Here is a 9,995-nt window from a genome sequence, read left to right on the forward strand (position 1 = left end):
AAAGTCATGTGAAATGATGGTCACAATAAGCAAAGGGCATTTCAAATAAAGGCTTTATTATGTATATTATCAAGGAAATCATATAAATATGAAGGATAGAAGATAAAACATCATCTTTCCACTTGTGAGCTGTGCTCTCACTCTAAGTCACTTAAAGACTGTGACTCAACAAACGGTGCTGGAAAAACTAAATATCCGCATGTCAAAGAATGAAGCTGGATCCTTAACCTTACACCATGCACACAATTTGATTGAAAATGGATTAAAGACCCCAATGTAAGGCCTGAAAATATAAGTGCAAGTTAAGGCTCTTTCTAGTCTACTACACTGCCTCCTACAAACAGCCAACAATGAACACATAACCATGGAAAGATGGTTAATACTCCCTTTGCTGTCCCCAGCTTGGCAGAGTCATGCAGAGCCCTGCTCTGAGAAAATTTCTACTACATTCAGGCAATGTTTAGATCTTCCTGAGTCTTCCCTTCTCCACACAGATTTTGTACATCCCAACTCATACACTCTATTCCGTCTCCACCTCTTCCTGGCAGCCTCTATTTCAACACAGGTTGTTTATAGCTGCCAACGTCCATCTTCAGGAATGCAATATCCCCAAACACTAAACTCTCTGCTTTTGCTAAATGCAGGCATAGTGATTTATTCAGACCTAAGGATGTCAATCTCTTGCTCAAAATATGACTCTCAGGATCAGGTCAAAACCTTCTTGATCAAACCTCACCTCTTGCCTCTTCTACCCTGTACATGCCAGGCACACTCAACTACCTTCATTCCCCTAGAATCCACCAGAATTTCTTCCTCTCACCTCAGATTTTTATAACCAGCATTTCCCCTGCCTGGAAGTTTCTTATCCGACTCACCCCCCTCCTATCCCTCAAAGTTTGGCTTAGGGTTCATCTAAGGAGTCTTCCCTAATTCCCTTCCATCCTAAGCCCAGACCAAGTGCCCCTCCTTGAAGGAGTTCAGCCTACTGAACTTTCCCTCCCATAGCATTTACTACGTTTTATTCTAATTGTTTCAATTTCCTACAAGATTACATACACCATGAGTTTGGGTTCTTTGTCTATCTTATTCACCATTGTATCCTCAGCATTTAGCAAAGTTCCTGGCACATACAGACTCATGAGACTCAGGAGGATGAGATGGTTGGATGGCATCACTGACTCAGTGGACATGAGTTTGACCAAACTCTGGGAGATAAGTGAGGGACAGGGAAGCCTGGAATGCTGTAGTCCATGAGGTCACAAAGAGTCAGATACAACTGAACGACTGAACAACCACAGACGTAAGAAATATTTCAGAATGAATGAACGAATGAGTTTTTCTACCATCTCTCTGGCTGTGCTCAATCGTACTGAGTCACAGCCAACATTCTTTCATGCACTTCTTGGTTAAACCATATTTTGCCCTGCTCTTTCAGCACCCCCAAACACAGCACTTGCATCTGATGACCTAAGGGCAAGTACCATTTTGTCTCGTCAAGACCACTTCAGGCCCTGACTTTGTTACAGAACATGCCTGCTCTTGCCCCAGTTTCTGCCTTCCACAAATGTGATCAGCCTGTCATCAATGTTCTCCTTCAAGCCCCTGAACACATGGAGCCCTGCAGCCTGCCACAACAGATAACTATCTGGATTGACACATGCCTAGTCACTCTGCATCTGGTCATTCAAGCCAGGTGCGAGACTCCCTGACCACAATGTTACTGGCTAACATTACTCCAGCTGGCCTACAAGAATATTGTATAAGATTCTACTAAAATAGTCAGATGCTTTACTGAAATTCAGAACACCACAACCAGAGTACTCAGCTAGTCACACTACCCAAAAAGGAAATGAGGTTATCCTGCCCTGCCTGGTTCTGAGTGAACCCATGACGCTCCTGGGGATTAATACTTCCTTTGTCCATGTTTACAAGCCCTGCAGCTGCTCCTGAGACTTGTGAATCAAGACTGCTCTATCCCAAAGCTGAAGAGAGAAGTCTATGAATGCCTGAGTTGCTGAAGGAAGCTTCATGAAAGTTGGTGAGTTTTAAGAAAGATTTTAATGTAGAGGACCATCAAAGCTTGGTATAGCATAGCAGGAGAGTGGTCAAGCCTAAGTGTGACTAACAGAGACAGCAAGGCTGGATGTGAGTAGCAGCGACAGAGGCCAGAAGGCCTGGCCCAAGTATAACCTGGAACAGGCCGAGTCTAAGAAAAAGGCAAGTTCTTCCTTCTGGGCTGCTTCCTGGATCAGAATGGTCAACCACAGTTGGGCTTCTGCCAGAATTCTTGTTTTGAAGTTCACAGAACACACACACTAGACCCAGCAGCACCAGAGAGTAAGCTCCACATATGAGAGTGATCAGAATGGTTAGTCTGGTTTCTCAAAGGACCATCTAATGATAGATCTACCACTGGGATCACACGCAATGGACGACTATGTTGTAAAGGACCAGTGTGCAACGTCTTCCCATTTCTCTTTCAGAAAAAATGCAGAGGTAATTAGGTACTCATAGCCAGTGCAGCAAATCAGTTAAATTAAACCTGTATTTCATCTAACTCATATAGGATATGAATAACACAACCAACTTTTCTAATTTCATACTCTGGTACTCCCAAGTAAATAAAAGGGAAAAAAAGTAAAGTTTCCCCCCTACAAATAGAATCTGTCACATCCTAGGATGTGCACTTTTCAGCTCATGCATCCTAAATGCATGTGGAGATATTATATGCACTTTCTATTTAGCAATTTAATTATATCTTTGCATTCAAAGAGTGGCAATGGTTTGCAGTAATAATCAGGTGAAAGCATTCTAACATTAATATGCTGGAATCCGATGTGTTAATTTGATGCAACTTTGCCTTGACAATATGTGATTAATTTGTTCTCAGGCTAGCCCTGCTCCCAGCTCTGACAGTTTAAAATGCTGGGTTTCTTTATCCATATCGCTATTTGACACGCCTTAGCCCACTGCTTTGCTAAGACCACTGTTAATTTGTAATGAACTTGCTTTTCAGGGGGGCTCCTTCATTTTTAATTCTGTCAGTGTCACCTCCTTGAGGAAAATTACAAGTTTCCGTAGGTGTGATTACTGCCAAGTGCTGCTGATAAGAGGTTTGAGAAAACAGGGCTTTATAAAGAAGTCTGTATTTAATCTCCTGAAACAGATTTATTGCCTCCAGACAGATAAATATAATGCAAAGTTCTCTTATTTAAAAGTCATTCCCAAGTTCTCCCTCACCACCACCTCCTCCTAAAGAAAAACACAGTTGCATTTCCAAGATTCAATAATGAGTCACTCAGGGAAAAGAAGTGAAAGTATAATAAATTTAACAATAATGGTGATTCTTGTCACCAAATTAGACATATAGGGGAGTCTTATAAAACATATGAATATACTTTTCACAAGGTGGGAAAGAGGAAAAAAAACTCACTGAAATAACTATGGTTTCACTTTCTAACTAGCAAATGAACATTACACAGCCTCACGAGTCCATTTTCTGTGGGCAAAGTGAGTACTGGTGAAGCTAGGCATGGTTAAATTTCTCCTTGGATTATAATCCTGATAATGCTTGACGAAGGGTTACAGCAAAGATAGAAAGTCAAAGGTGGAAAACATAATGGTTAATATAATAACTCATTAGAGAGCTTTCCAAGTGGCTCAGTGGTAAAAGAATCCACCTGCCAATGCAGGAGACACAGGTTCAATCCCTGATCCAGGAAGATCCCACATGCTGCGGAGCAACTAAGCCCATGCGCCACAACTATTGAGCCTGTGATTCAGAGCCCGGGACCCACAACCACTGAAGCCCACACGCCCTAGAGCCGGTGCTCCACAAGAGCAGCCTCAGCAATGAGAAGCCTGCACTGCAATGAGAGAGTAGTCCCCACTTGCTACAACTATAGAAAAGCCCGCATAGCAACAAAGACCCAGCACAGCCAAAAATAAATAAATAAATAAAATTATTTTTAAAAATAATAAGAGTAAGAGCAGGCCACTGCTACAGCACTTTCACAGGTACTCTCTACTTAACTTTAAAAATAACCACTACTCAGTAGGTATAATTATCCTCATTTCTTTCACATGAGGAGACTGAGGCTCAAAGAGTTCATGATGACTTACCGGCAAGAAAAGGGCAGAACTTCAGGACAGGAAAACACATCCCGTGACTGCCAGTCTTCTGTTTTTCCTGTCACCATCTAAGGATGGAAAAGTCATGCCCTGTCTACAACCAGTCCATGGATAAAGCTAGCCAGTCTAACAGGGTTCATTTTCTTTAGCTCTAATCCTTAGTCTTTTTCCATTTAATCGGAAGCACGCCATTCTTCAGCAATTCCAGCCTTCCCACCAGGAAGCCTACTATCTCCACAGGGCTAGGCAGACATCAGTCAGTTCAGTTCAGTTCAGTCACTCAGTCATGTCCGACTCTTTGCGACCCCATGAATCACAGCACGCTAGGCCTCCCTGTCCATCACCAACTCCCGGAGTTCACTCAGACTCACGTCCATCGAGTCAGTGACGCCATCCAGCCATCTCATCCTCTGTCATCCCTTTCTCCTCCTGCCCCAAATCCCTTCCAGCATCAGAGTCTTTTCCAATGAGTCAACTCATCGCATGAGGTGGCCAAAGTATTGGAAGTTTCAGCTTTAGCATCAGTCCTTCCAATGAACACCCAGGATTGATCTCCCTTAGGATGAACTGGTTGGATCTCCTTGCAATCCAAGGGACTCTCAAGAGTCTTCTCCAACACCACAATTCAAAAGCATCAATTCTTTGGCGCTCAGCTTTCTTCATAGTCCAACTCTCACGTCCATACATGACCACTGGAAAAACCATAGCCTTGACTAGACGGACTAGCAAAGTAATGTCTCTGCTTTTTAATATGCTGTCTAGGTTGGTCATAACTTTCCTTCCAAGGAGTAAGTGTCTTTTAATTTCATGGCTGCAATCACCATCTGCAGTGATTTTGGAGCCCCCAAATATAAAGTCTGACACTGCTTCCACTGTTTCCCCATCTATTTCCCATTAAGTGATGGGACCAGATACCATGATCTTAGTTTTCTGAATGTTGAGCTTTAAGCCAACTTTTTCACTCTCCTCTTTCACTTTTATCAAGAGGCTTTTTAGTTCCTCTTCACTTTCTGCCATAAGGGTGGTGTCATCTGCATATCTCAGGTTTTGATATTTCTCCCAGCAATCTTGATTCTAGCTTGTGCTTCTTCCAACCCAGAGTTTCTCATGATGTATTCTGCATATAAGTTAAATAAGCAGGGTGACTATACACAGCCTTGACGTACTCCTTTTCCTATCTGGAACCAGTCTGTTGTTCCATGTCCTGTTCTAACTGTTGCTTCCTGACCTGCATACAGATTTCTCAAGAGGCAGGTCAGGTGGTCTGATATTCCCATCTCTTTCAGAATTTTCCACAGTTTATTGTGATCCACACAGTCAAGGGCTTTGGCATAGTCAATAAAGCAGAAATAGATATTTTCTGGAACTCTCTTGCTTTTTCCATGATCCAGCAGATGTTGGCAATTTGATCTCTGGTTCCTCTGCCTTTTCTAAAACCAGCTTGAACATCTTGAAGTTCATGGTTCATGTATTGCTGAAGCCTGGCTTGGAGAATTTTGAGCATTACTTTACTAGCGTGTGAGACGAGTGCAATTGTGTGGTAGTTTGAGCATTCTTTGGCATTACCTTTCTTTGGGATTGGAATGAAAACTGACCTTTTCAGTCCTGTGGCCACTGCTGAGTTTTCCAAATTTGCTGGCATATTGAGTGCAGCACATTCACAGCATTATTTTCCAGGATTTGAAATAGCTCAACTGGAATTCCATCACCTCCACTAGCTTTGTTTGTAGTGATGGTTTCTAAGGCCCACTTGACTTCACATTCCAGGATGTCTGGCTCTAGGTGAGTGATCACACCATCATGATTATCTTGGTCATGAAGATCTTTTTTGTACAGTTCTGTGTATTTTTGCCACCTCTTCTTAATATCTTCTGCTTCTGTTAGGTCCATACCGTTTCTGTCCTTTATCAAGCCCATCTTTGCATGAAATGTTCCCTTGGTATCTCTAATTTTCTTGAAGAGATCTCTAGTCTTCCCCATTCTGTTGTTTTCCTCTATTTCTTTGCATTGGTCGATGAGGAAGGCTTTCTTATCTCTCCTTGCTATTCTTTGGAACTCTGCATTCAGATGCTTATATCTTTCCTTTTCTCCTTTGCTTTTCGCTTCTCTTCTTTTCACAGCTATTTGTAAGGCCTCCCCAGACAGCCATTTTGCTTTTTTGCATTTCTTTTCCATGGTGATGGTCTTGATCCCTGTCTCCTGTACAATGGGAGGACACCGAGTCCTACTAATTCCATCCTCAGATTTATCAGATGTCTTCGAATGTCTATTTACATGAACAGCCAGAGGCTTAGTACAGCCCCAGTCATGTCACGCACCGGTAGTGGCACAAACCTCTTCTCAGATGATGAGGGAAGTTTCCCAATACTTCTCAAAGTTTAAAATCCCTAGATATGGACTACCACTGGAATCCCCCCACTTTCCAAACTATCTTTTTCTCTGTATGTTCCCCGGCTACTAGTAGCTCAATAAAAAGAAAGAGAGAGAAGAAGAAAAAGAAGAGGAAGGGAAAGGGAAGGAGGGAAGAAAAAGACAACCACGTTCCACTATATGTTCAGGCCAAAATGACTCCTATCACTTATTCCATCTTCACCAAGAACACTGTTCTCCTCTCCGATAAGACTCCCTACCTTTGTCTTCTCCACAAGGCTGTTCAGGAAGCAACTTCTAAGAAAGAGGTATGTAAATTGTGCTGTATCTGCTAGGAATGCAAGCTGATCACTGAAAAGGAGTATTATATAGAAAAAGAAAAATTTAAAGATTACAAAGGTAGGTATACAAACACAGAATGCAAAATTACACCTAACCTAAAACAATGCTGTGGTTTAGTCACTAAAGTGTGTCTAGTTGCGACCCCATGGACTGTAGCCCACCAAGCTCCTCTGACCATTGGATTTCACAGGCAAGAATACAGGAATGGGTTGCCATTTCCTTCGCCAGGGGATCTTCCTGACCGAGGGATCAAACCTGTGTCTCCTGCACTGGCAGGTAGATTCTTTACTGGTGAGCCACCAGGGAAGCCCAAACTAACAATAAATTACACTAAATGATGTGAAGATGATTTAGCATTCACCGCTCAAAAAAAGATACATGAAACTTGGATTTTTTAAGTTGTCTTTAATCTAGAACTTTCTTAATGCTCCTTATTGTGGTTGTGTACCTACTAGTCTACATTCAAGTTCCTTCAGAGCAGGGGTAGGAATTCATTCACATATGTATTCAAAGGGCCTAGAAAGTAGAGGCTCAGTAAGTTTTCACTAAATTAAATGAAATAACAATTGCTAGGGGGCACGTCTGCACCTGCTTAAACGTGGCCCACCCTGAGCAGCTCGGCTCAGCCTGGCACAACCTCAACACTAATTGTGGCTGGTGTTGTGGGAACAGCTGCTGCTCTGAGACGCCTTCCCCTAAAGGATAGATAGCTCCAGGGCAGAGACTACATCCCTTGTTCCCAAGTTTTCCTCCTCTATCGTTTTGTGTCAGAAGGACCTCTGGGCAACTCTTTCCAAACAACAGAGAAGAGACAGGCTGTGAGATGAACACAACTGTGAGCCAAGCAAAGGCAGACAATACCTCTCCAGTGACAGGTATCTTGAAAGAGATGTGCAAATGGGAACAAAAATAAAAGACAACAAAGGAAAAAAAACCCAACACTTAAACACTAAGGGAAGTACTCGTTTGAGGAAAATACATAAGAAAAAAATGTTACTGTATATGACATCATACACACACGATTTGATTAGAAAAGTCACAAATCAGTCTCTTGAGTATTTATAATGTAAATGATACAAAATTTTAGAGGGAATGGGAAGATAAAAAGCGGTTCAAGTATCAAAACACTAACTGGAGTGATCTTGGTTCTGTGTTCTGCAGAACTTGAGGCAATGGACTAACGGAGCCCAGGCTGAAGAAAGTACGGGAGCAAAGATGTGAAAAACTGCAAAAACTGTCAGGTAATCTGCAAAGTGGGGTCCTGCTGGGAGGCAGGGTGACAGAAGCTCTATAAACAGACTGCACAGGCTTTCCTAATTACTGGCTTTTCCATCATTCACTCACTCAGCTGCTAATTATTTTGCATCCATGTGGAAGTTCCTTTGTAGGGTTTTCTCCTCTCTGCCTCTTGGTTTCCTCATCTAGAGAACACGCATAAAAGTCTCTTATCTTTCTGGACTATCCTGGGGCTAAAATGAGAAATGATGTATCAACTAAAATCACATACCTACAACAGGAAGGTAGGTGATGGTTAAACAAAGGTCCAACTATACTGAACAGGAAGAATTAAGCTGGAAAGCGTGCGGGGAGCAAGGGTGCCACTGCTGACGGGCTCTGTCAGGTGAGTTAGTCCTGCTCCCTCACGAGGGCAGTGGGGGTACTTAATCTGGCCACTGCTGTACACGACACACGGAAGGAGAGGGGACAAGGGCAGGGAGACCAGCTTGGAAGCTGCTGCTGTAACATAAATGGGATGTGAGAAGGTCCTGGAACAAAGGAGTGACTCGTGAATACGAGAAGTGTCAAATCTGACAGACACTGAGAAGGAATTGCTGGCTGACCTTAGGGACAAACTGTGAGGAGAGCGTGGTGAAAAAGAATACTCCCATCAATTCACCTCTTTAAATGGCTTCAGTCTCCTTTTGGAAATAATCTTTCTTTGAAAATCATCACCTGGACATTACTGATTTCACAGACAGACCCTTTGTTTTGCACACAAAATACAGTTTAGTATTTTTCTGCCTTTTCTATAAGCAACATCCTTTCTCCGAGTCAAGTCTAAACGCTTACCAGTCTGTACAAATTACCTCGATCCTTCCAGACTAAACTGCAGTCAGCTTACTCTCACTTATATCCCTCAATCATTCGGGCCTGAGGAAACACAGCCCACACCCTTTAAAACCCAAGCACATAAAACACTGTGTCATCAGCAGAACAGCAGCACTCTGTCCCTAAGCACCTCACTGTCTCCTAAATGGCTTTTGCTACAAAATAGTCCACTGGCAAAAAGGCTTTACAAAACCTCAGAGCAAAAGGAATGATCACCACCTTTGCAGCCAACCCCTTGGGGAAAACAAGGAGCCACTTAAAACCTGGCTGAGGATTAACCTCACAATAACAAGAAGAAGACCTTTGGGAGCCCTTCACAATTCATGCAAGTATAACACAGAGATCAGGAACGAGGTCCGGAGTGCCTGGGCTCATATGCTGATGCCCACCTTCCAGCTCTGTGGCCTGAGGCAAAGCATTTCACTTCTCTGAACCTTAGTCTTCTCACCTCTCAAACTGGGGATTCTCATAACACCTCTTCACAGGGCTGCTGTGAGAAGTAAATTAATCATTACATGCAAAGCACTCAGAACTGTGACTGGCACATAGTAAGTTCTTAAAACATGCAAGCTACTATTATTAACGTTATTATCATTAGAGTTATTTGAATGACCAAATATAACCAACCAGGATGCAGATTTATCTTCCCCTTCCCAATATGTATTGAGCAGTATGTTGGGTGCTCTGTAACAGAGAAGAGGGAGAAAGATACACAGAAGGAGAAAGATGTGTACACTCAAGAATCATAAACAAGGTGCTGTGGAAGCAGACAATAGGATGCCGTTGTCAGGGAAGTTGAGGAAACATTCCAGAAGAGTCCGGTCTCGAGAAGGACAAGTAGGGGATTTTCCCCTACTTTCTACTTGAGAAAGAATTTCACATGGCAGCAGATAATGTGGTTCCTGGTATGTCAGACCTGAGTCAGTGTTTCTAGGCTTCTAGGAAGGGGACACAGCCACCTAAAAGGATGGGATGAAGCAGGCAGGAAGAGGCCTCTCTTCCCTCCAGGGGAGTACATGCTTGCGCAATGGCAAGTGTGTGGG

At 42.9% G+C, this 9,995-nt stretch overlaps 1 protein-coding gene across 16 annotated transcripts in view; it reads right to left on the minus strand.

The window, feature by feature from the left end:
* Window positions 1-9,995, minus strand: part of MAPKAP1 (MAPK associated protein 1) — a 233,740-nt gene that overhangs the window by 160,393 nt on the left and 63,352 nt on the right. Inside the window, exon 1 of one of the 16 annotated variants that reach the window (XM_055541157.1) lies at window positions 8,914-8,985. The exons of the other annotated variants lie outside the window; for them this stretch is intronic. The gene's annotated coding sequence lies outside the window, so the exon portion shown is untranslated. Of the gene's footprint in view, window positions 1-8,913; window positions 8,986-9,995 lie in introns of those variants that run through there. 16 annotated transcript variants of the gene reach the window in all.

Source organism: Bubalus kerabau, chromosome 11, assembly GCF_029407905.1.
Source record: "Bubalus kerabau isolate K-KA32 ecotype Philippines breed swamp buffalo chromosome 11, PCC_UOA_SB_1v2, whole genome shotgun sequence".
NCBI classification, from domain to species: Eukaryota; Metazoa; Chordata; class Mammalia; order Artiodactyla; family Bovidae; genus Bubalus; species Bubalus kerabau.